This window comes from Amblyomma americanum, chromosome 10, assembly GCF_052857255.1.
Source record: "Amblyomma americanum isolate KBUSLIRL-KWMA chromosome 10, ASM5285725v1, whole genome shotgun sequence".
NCBI lineage: Eukaryota > Metazoa > Arthropoda > Arachnida > Ixodida > Ixodidae > Amblyomma > Amblyomma americanum.
This window is the reverse complement of record NC_135506.1, coordinates 21730396-21740642: the sequence shown is the minus strand read 5'-3', so window position 1 is coordinate 21740642 and position 10247 is coordinate 21730396.

The following is a 10247-nucleotide window of genomic DNA, read 5'->3' as shown; positions in this document are numbered from 1 at the left end:
TTTTTTCGTGGTACAACACAGAAAAGGTGCAGTGTTCAAAAGACAACTCTTGAAAAAAAAAAAAGTTTTTTTTTCTTACTTTTACTCCTGAGCCAGTCAGATTTATTTTGTTCTGAGAATGGTGTGCTTATACAATAACCATAGAGGAGTATTTTTTGGTTGTTCACCAGCATATTTTTACGTGCGTTTGTATTTTCAGTTATGTTACTCTTTCTATCTATGTTCCAAGGGTGGTGGCTTGCATTTTTGTGTGGTCATATATGTTGATCATTGTTTGCAAAGGTTGCTGCTGTATAGCGAGAAAAGTTTCCCTTTGAAGCCATTCTCTTTTTCATTTTGCATATTTGGTTTTCGACAATTTTTGTTTACATGTTTGCTTTTTTTTTTGCATCTGGCACGCAGCATTTGTTGTGCTTCGTTTTAGTCCGGTTACTTTGCTCCTTTTTTGTTTTATCCATAGAGTCTGCCATATACTGGCTTTTGTTGTCTTCATCACTCGCTGCGTTACTTGGAAGACCATTTTGCATGTTGTGCCATTCATTATATTTTTTATGACTTGTTATTTGCTTGCTGAACAGTGTTTCTCCCCTTCGCGTCCGGTGCTGTCTTATTATGCCTTCGCGACTGTCATCCATATTCTTTCCATGTCACTCGAGAACACTTCCGCATGTTCATGCCATTCGCAGACAGGCATCATTATCATTCAAACTTTTTTTTTTTTTTACTTCTGCTTGCAATTATGCACCCGTGAACCTTGAGCTTTATAACTGGGACCTCAGTTACCAGCCTTCGCGACCCAGCTCTGGCCGCACCACACTTTTTTCGCATCTATTTGCTGCTCCAGCATTGCGGCCCTGAATGAGCCATAATCAAGCATTGTGTGCGCGAAACTTTTGTGCTACATAATCGTGTCAGCATGGTTTTCTCAAGAGCCTTAATCAATGCATGCGCCCGCTTCATTACATTAGTAATCTGCGGCGGCCTTTGATCGATCTAATCTTTTAATTAAAACCTTCTTACAAAGTGGTTTCTTACTTTTTGCATCTGGCTTTTTGCATTGCAATGCAAAGGAGTGCTGCTTAATTGACTCTACTTACCTGAGCCTTTTTTTCTTACTAATTTCGTGCGGCAAGGTGTTAAATTTAGGATGGACAATGGGATGAATTCTTATGATCTGTAAGCTGTTTGACCTCCTGGTGCTGAGGTTAGGATTGAGAGAGTTTGCGAGCTACATGTATGGTAATGCCAGGCAGGTATTGACTTGAAGTTTCCGCTCGTCTGTTTGGAATAGACTGCTCATAGTATTGCAATGAAACCTCAGACTGTTTGAGTTCAACGGAGCTTCGAACAATACTGTGAACCCAAGAAAGTGGTTTATGGCTGTCAGCTGGGCAACTGTAGTTTACTTGTTAAATTTAAGAATTTTTAGGATCGAATTCATCTATTTTTTTATCATTCTGTTCAACAGTCATCGTGTTCTTCATCCAGTTGATGTACAGGCTGCGTTCAATTTTCAGGATCAGGTACCCTGTACGTTCATGAAGTAAATTTTTTCTCCCTGTCAAGGCACCCATAAGTGTAGTGTGTGCAGATTGTGGCCAAGCCAGCACAGTCAGTAGGATGTGTGGCCACAACTATTTGTGCCAAAATGATCTCCTATGCAAAGCACAAAAGGCACACATTACTGCAAAATGGATGTCTCCTTGAAATTTTGCTGTTCGGTGGGTAGGTTTTATTGGAAACAGTGAATAGGATTCACCGAGGGTACACCTTAGGACCTTCCTATATGTATATATTGCTTTTACTTTCGGATGTGTTTTTCTTTTAAAGGGACACTGAGGAGAACTCTATCATTTTTTTTTTTGTTAGCAAAATCTGATAGTTCGGCATTTCATGGCTTTGTTGCCGCTTGTCCCGGGCGCGAAAGATGAATTTATTTCAGAGAAATTTGGATTCGAAGATGAAAAACTTTTTCCCACCGCTCTGATTCAAACTCAGGGAACTCTTATGACGCCACGGCAACTCTTACGACGTCTCAGAACGGAGTGACGTGATACGTGACGTAAACGCAGACTCCTTGATTTCTGACGGCTAGCGGTGCGGTGCACAACCTTCCTTTGCCAGCCTCAGAGATTCGTGGCTTCCATGAAGTAAGCAAAATTCCTCCAAGGTGCCGCCTCTTGTCCTAGGAAGTCATCACGCTTGTACTTGCGAGATTGGCCTGTGGCGGCGACACCTGTATTTTGGTTCTTGCTATTTTCTACATTACAAGAGCTTTGTTGTCTGTAAGAGTGGCGTTTTTGTGATCAGGAGCTGCTATTCTATCGATACAAGCCAACTTCAATTTCTCCTCAGTGTCCCTTTAAAGCAAAGAATTGTTTAAAAGCAACACAGTGACAATTCATCGTAAAACTGTAATGAATTATTAATGGACCTGATTTTGAACTGTATATGTGCGGGTGTTCTCTGTCAGTTCAGATAACGAGTTCAAGAATGACTATCGCTGGGGCAACAGTCAACAAAACTTCCCTAGTTTTACTCTCGCAAAATGCACCAGAATTGTTTTAACCGTGGTTCAAGTTTTATGTGCGTATTACCATTGTAAAATGGGGCTTCGGTAGTGACAGTCATGTTACTATTGAATGCCCATGTTAATCACTAAGGTCATTCTTCGGGCAGTGTTCTAAGGTCGAGAAACAATGTAATTGGAGATACACCTAGTGTACTCGACATCGATTTGATTGCACCCTTCTTAACGTAATCACAGCAAGCATGTGTATGCATGACAAGAGCTACTTTGTGTGCTGTCTGCAGCTTGCATAGTTCTGGTGTGCAATTGCGCATGTAACATCATACACAAACACTTGGCTGTTTGAGGAGCTTGGAAACACTGCGTTTGGGTAGCTTGTGTTGGCAGTAAACCTTGTACACTCTGATTCCTCACACTGGTGCCCACTTTTGCCTTTAGTTTGCAATAACTCGACAAGGTGTGGCTACTGCAGAGAATGCAGGTAGTTGCAGTCCGTAGTGGATGCTGCATGGCATTCAGCTGTAAGGCATTTCGTGCAGGGAGTTACTACTTGGAAGTCAGTTTTTGCTATTCGGCGCATGTGCAAAATTGTTTACAATGGACATTAGTGACGTCTTTGCGGCATTACAGTATTATTGACGAAGACCAGCTCCAGTCAATAACCTGCTGTTTGGTGTGCTGTTTTAAACTGTTTTTACTATGTGTTTGAGAAATTATTTGTTATGTCAAAGTGAGATAACTGTAAGGAATATGATGAGACCAACTCAAAATGTTCCACAAAAAATTTTCTGAGTGCCGTTTGTTTAATGAACTTTTGCATGTGACTGCCTGATAGGGAAGCCATGCAGGTGCATTTTGCGGTGTTGGAATGACAGAGGGGACCTGCAGTTTTGTAATAACCAAGCTCCTGGCTGAGCATACAGCTTCAAAAATCTTCCACGTGTGTTCTTGCATTGCATAGGGGCCACTAGATTAAGGGAAACTTCAACCCGGTGGTATTATCTCCCTGCAGATTGGCCTTTCATATGTGTGCCTTTGTTTGGGTGCATGTGGGAGACTGCTGACAGGGCAAAACGTGTTGCGAGTGTAGATGCAGAAAAGGCCATGATCTTGTGTGGTTTGCAGATTGAATATTCTTTTTTCTCATTCTGCAGTTTTTGTGGCAAGTGTGCACAGTGTGAAGTCATGCTAAATTTTATAGCCAAGAGAATGTTCTACTCTTGGGTGGATATCGTGCATTGCCTGACCTTGTACTTGGCTGACCTTACTCAAAATCTTATCGTTTTGGAAGCGAGCAAAGTTAGTGCTTTAGTGCAGTCGACCTGTTGTAGCGTTAGTAGATGCCTTTCCAACTGAGTACCTGAGTGCTATGCGAAAATGTTGCATGGATTTCTTCCATCGTGGTAGTCAGTCACAGTCGGATTTACTCCACCACACTACTCCTCTCATGCAGTCAGCAGAGCGTGCGAAGCTTTTTCTTTTTGTTATTGTGGTGTATTATACCATATGCATGAATTTTGTACTGACTGGCAGGTAAAAGAAACCAGTGCATAAATTGATATGGATTTTTCGTTTCCAGGAGGATATTGAAACAGAACCACTTAATTTGCTTACGCATGTGCAAAAAGCATATCTGTTCAAGAACTACTACACTTAAGCCTTATTCTCTAAAGTTGTTGGGTACGGGTGTTCTTTTGTCAACATTCTCCCATCATCTGCAGATCATTTTTTCTCTGAATGCATTTTCAGCTGCTCTTAGTTTTTGTTTTGAAGAGACGAACAGCATGAGCTTAACTGTTTTTTTTTTATTATTGAGTCATTTGTGTGAAGCTGAAGTGCTCAATGATGCATCTTTGTGTTCTGCGCATTTGTTTGACCAATATTTGTGTGCTCAGCATGGTCAGCTCTGTTTGAGTCATGTTCTTTTTATCAGTAAATGTTCAGTAAAAATTCACTGCTTTTTTCTGTGTTGATTTGTAAGGTGCATAGATCTCGCAACAGTGTTTAAGACTGCGCTGTGCTGCTTGTGTAAAACCCTCAAATCACGCGAATGGGCTCTTAGTTTCGAATTCTTTAGCAGCACTTTTGTTTTTGACTGCTTCCGAGATTGAAAGAGCAAACAGCAAAGCGATGTAGCAGACTGAAGCAAAATATTACTTCGACATATGACGCTTGCCTTCAATGGCACTCGGGTGTGGAAAAAACTTTAATCAGCAAGAAAAAAAAAAGGCTAGCAGACCAGCTCTTGAGTGCTGAACCTTGAGCAGTATGAATTCTCTTTGTGATTTTAATGTCTACTAATGATTTCTTGTGATTGCTAGTAAGTGCACTGAATTTTCTTCACCATTGCCTTCCAAAGCTACCAAGTGCCATACTTAAACTCAGTTTTATTGTCATCATTAACGGACACTGTGGTGCAGCTTTTTGACTTCCGCATATATTCGTGCAGAACTGATGAATGCATATGGTCCGAGACAAAACCTTAAGTGTATTTCATTACAAAAGAGAACAGTCTCATTTTGGTGCAATTCTTTCAAGGTAACTAAAAGCAGGTTGTCTTAATTGGTTGTTGGCTCCTTTACAAGCTTCTGAAAATGTGAATAAAAAAAAAAATAGCACGCGCCCAATGTCTAGCAAGTACGTAATATCGTTTTGTTAGCTCTCAAGCAAACCCGTAAGCATGAAAAGCCAAATTTTTTTCAAGCAGCCAAATCACGCTGTCTGCATGCCCGCAAATTTCTGAACTATGAAAAGCTAGGCAATGAACAGAAGCAATGAAAACCCCAAATATAGGTTGAACTTTATTGATCTGCATACACGTAAATTAAAATAATTAAACCATATGCCGCTCAACAAGAAAACTACGTATATGAGGCACGTCGCCAAAAATTTTTTTCAGGGTCGGGGGGTTGAGGCATTTGTATACGGCGAAGCCTGGGTGGGAAGGGGGGGGGGGGGGGGGTGGAGGGGGGGGCAGAGCTCATGCAACAAGAACACTGCTTGGAAGGGGGGGGGGGATGCCCCCCCCCCCCCCCCCCCCCTTGTCCCTGACATATATGGTTCACGAGTACTGTGGTTGCGACAACAAATAGGACTAAACACGCAACAAAACGAACCTGTAAGCTTCATATGAAAGGCTACCCCACTGAACACTACCTGATTAAATTATGAGAAAAATCGGAAGGCAGATGTACCAACGGCGTGCACACCCGTCAGAAAGTTCACCTAGAAACATAGCAAATGGCAAAACTTCACCAACAGTAAGGCAGTGTTTTCAGAAAAGTTCAAAATTAAGGAAGAAACGTTTGGCTTGTGTTCCCCAACGCACGCGCGCGTCACCAAGTTGACCTAGATATGCAGTACGCAAGGCAAGTTTTATATATCCTCCTTGGCAATACGTGGCATAGAACACTGAACTGCGCTGCCAACTATCGGAACCGCTGCAAAAGAAAGGGTGAAACGGTTGGCTTGCGTTCACGCCGTCGTACAAGTCAGCCGACAAGAAAGCTGAAACAAAACAATGAATGAATGAATGAACTTTATTTCTGTCATCATGGGGCCTCACGGTGGGGTGCAGCAATTAGGAAGGGGTGCCTTCCAGTCGGCTCTCTCGGCACCTGAGACCGCGGAGAGAGTCTTGTGGCAAACTGTCTCCGCCTGACGGATGATGAGTCCTTGCTGATCCGGGTCGTGGCTCCGGATCAGCTCTTCCCAGATGGCAACACTACCGGAATATGAAGGCGGAGAAAATAGAAGCATTGATTCTTCGTTCGAGGTTGCAGAGGTGTGGGGCGCGTTACAGGAACTGAAAAAGAAATCGGCTCCAGGTCCTGACGGTGTCACCAGCACCACTCTAAAAAAACTTGGATGATAATTCTCTTTTCTAAGTGGGCTAATAGAGAGTTATAGCATATCATTACCGTGTTTACGTTACCATTTACCGGGCCCGGCAAGCGACGTCTGCGCATGCGCCGCCACTTACCGGCCCGCAAACACTCTACTGAATCCCTTTTAGCGTTGCGGAGAGTTAGCGTTCGCTTGTAAACAAACATGGCGGCGCCCTGCACGGCCGCTTCGGACCAAATACAGCACCGCCGCCGCGTTCTTCGGCGCCATTTCTCGCATACATGAAGAAAAGTCTATGGCATACCGTTACCGTATTTACATTACCGTTTACCGTGTTACCAGACGCCGGATTTTCCGGTTAGTGCGGCACACGCCAGAAGGCGTTTTAGCGTAATACTTATCCCTATTATATTAATACTTATCCCTAAGCCAGGCAATAGTCTTGATCTGGGCAACATGCGACCCATCTTTGTGACGTCTTGCTTCAGCAAGCTCATGGAAAAGGTGGTGCAGACAAAAGTCTCGCGCTCCATGGAGAGCGGGGGACTCTGGCTTGTTGAAATGGTAAGTTATAGACCGCACCTTAGCTCAAAGGACGTTATATTATGGCTTAAACGTGATATACTTGATGATCCCGACGGAACTAAAGGGGGCAGGGCAAGCTTGGTGCTGGATCTTGCAAAAGCCTTCGGTAATGTGGAGCATAGAGCGGTCCTTGAAGGCCTCAGTGAGGCCGGAGTAGGCCTCAAGTGCGTTGACCGGCCGCGTCATGGCTGAAAAAGGCCAGTCGATGGAGTCGTGACATCACAACCCCGTGATCTCGCGCGGGTAATTCAAACACCTCAATTTGATCGCACTCTTGCTTCACGTAAGATCCAGCCCTAAGATTGCCCTGCCCCCGTTACAAAAGCCTTCGATAATGGGGAGCATAGAGCGGTCCTTGAAGGCCTCAGTGAGGCCGGAGTAGGCATCAAGTGCTTTAACTATGTCAAAAGATTCTTAAGCAATGGAAAGACCACTATAAGCTTTGTAGGGCTCTCCTCAAAGCAGATTGGGCTCGGCAATAAGGGGACCCCTCAAGGTTCAGTCCTCTCTCCAATGCTGTTCAATTTTGCCATGAGAGGACTGTCCCACAGGCTAAATGAAATTTAGGGGCTAAAGCGCAGCATTTATGCCGATGATATAACCATTTGGACAGCAGGGTGAACGAACGCTGACATCTCGTACCGACTGCAAGCAGCGGCAGAGGTAGTTGAAAACTATGCTCTGGAGAGGGCTTTCCTGCCCCCCTCAAAAATCTGAGATCTCGCTTAATACCAAAGACCAGATTAAGAAAGAGACTCGCTTCCCTCACCTATACGGCCCAATACAGGTTGTCGTTGGGGGTAGGTTAGTACCTAGGGTTGACACTGTAAGTCATAGGATACTTTCTCCAGATGAACGGACTTAACACAACCACTATCAAGAAGCTTAGCACCTATGTCGCCCAAGTTATAGGTATCTTTAAGTGAATCTCCCTCAGAAGCAAAGGCCTGCGAGAGCACTGTCTCCTGAGGTTAGTACAAGCATTCATAGTGAGTAGGATTGCATACGCGACTCCATTTCTGAATCTTGGTCAGCAAGAGGAGGAGAAAATAGACAAGTTGATAAGAAATGCATACAAAAGATCTCTCGGCATCCCACCTAACTCATAAACGGAGAAACTGCTTAGTATGGGAGTCCACAATACCTGTGCGGAGATCACCAGGGCAGTAAGAGAAGCGCAAATTTGGAGGCTTAGCTCCTCAATAACAGGCAGGCAGAACAGATTGAACTGCGCGCCAGTGCCACTGCCGATGCCGCTAGAGGAGGCTAAGCAGGTAAGCAGCGTTTAACGCCGCACTTGACGCCACAACACAAACGATATTTCCTGAAAAACCTTATAGAACAAATAAGGCACAATTAATCTTATCGATTTTAGGTAACAGGTGTGCTTGCACGAACTTGAATGCATGCTCAAATAAACGAAATAGCGCTGCAGTCGCTAGCGAGCTCGCCGTCGGGAAGAGCGTGTTGAGAGAGGCGTGGCTAGCGGCATGCTAAAATCCCTAGTTCAGCTAGTTTAGCTTTGCTTATCAAGGGGCTTTATACATTATACGACATGCTAGCGGGGCGGAGAGGCCCTGTGCGCGGATTTGGCTTTTTCAAATCAAAAGAGTGGTTGGTGCCCTAAACTTCGATGCGTATTCGACAAAACTTGTTCACTTGAAACCTTTGTAATAGAACTGGAACTGTGTTGTATTGATTGATTATACCATTACAACCCTGTACAACCTGCAAGGGCTAACAGTATTTGGAAATAAATAAACTTAGAAATTTCGCAAGAAGTGCATGGGCTTGAGTTGACAACGTAAGGCGTATTCCGCGAATACGCCGAAAATACAAAAAGTCATTGCAGCCGTTGTTTTAGACGCTAGCTATTGAATACAAAATTAACCAGTTCGTGACACCACTAGCCTGCGCGTTCTAACTTCGGTCAAATTGTTTGCAGAAACAGTGTCAACTTTGGACATGAGCATACAGTACGCCTTAGCCTTGTGCTGACCACTACCTCTCGTGATGCTTACATACCTGCCGCGCAGTACGTTGCCAGCTAAGGCTGCACTTAATCAGATTTAATCCGTGCCATTTCGCTACAGTGTTTCACCCAAGAGCTTCTGTTAGTTTACCTTCTTAATGAATCGTTTGCCGAGTAAAGTAGGTGATTGACAGACGTACGTACGCAGCGAGTCTGGTCGAAAAATACCACTCGCCAGTAAACTATACGTGGAGTACACGCAGCTAGACTAGACGTGCTCGCAATATCATGCGATCAAAGCAGCTATGCATTCGTGCTTACACTGCTTTTCGCACACAATAATGTACGCTTTTCTAACCGTATACCCACGTGACGACAAAAGAATGGCGCAATTTAGCATGCAGACTTCCCCCTACTGCGATTCAGTGTTATGTCTATCATGCAATTAAATGTAGTGTCAATAAAATATTAAATGACACGAACGTGACCTTGTATAATCGGCTTCCACGCACTTTAAAAAAGTGCTACCAACCAAAAAAAAAAACGCATTCCTTGGTTGCGAGCGCCAGTCGGCCCCCCGTGCGCACCAATGCTCCGGGTGATAATTACGTGCGCCGCTAGATGTTTTTTTTTTTGCGTAGTCTTAAACATACTATGTTGATGTATCGGCGGATGAGCGTTAACACGCAGTTTCGTGTTACGAAATCTTACACGCATACATCCACCCAATGGGCACTCAAACTCCTCTGGACGTCCTGTGGGCGTTTAGGACGTACGTGGGACGTCCATATGTGAATTTCAACGGCCATTGGGCTGCAGAGACAGACAGTGTCGAGACCCATGGCTCTAGCTGCGCTTTTCAGCCACGGGCCATAGACTACTGCGGTATTTATCTACGAGGAACCTATCCAGGCTTACTTAATTTCCCCTTTTCCGCCACTATATATACATGCAGCCGCACAGTTCCGCCAGCCCCTGCTGCAGCTGCGGGGAGGCACGGGCAGGCGGATCCTTTTTTTTGCCTACCGCACGAAAGTCGCTACTGAGGTGCTTTTGGTAAAAATGGCGAAATTTTTAGAACTCTATCAACTCCACGTTTCAGAAAGTGGAAACAAATGGAGAAGTTTAGAAAATGAGTGAAGAATGTTGGCCCAGTGGATTAGATTATTAATCGTTACAGAGTAGAGCAGTTACCACCCACTGCCTCGATAAATCTGTCTGTGGTCATCTTTCTTCTTTCACTCCGTTCATCATCCCTCTTTGCGTGCTCTGGGGCGAACGTTAAAGTGGTTAAACGGTGAGTGGGGAGGTCAC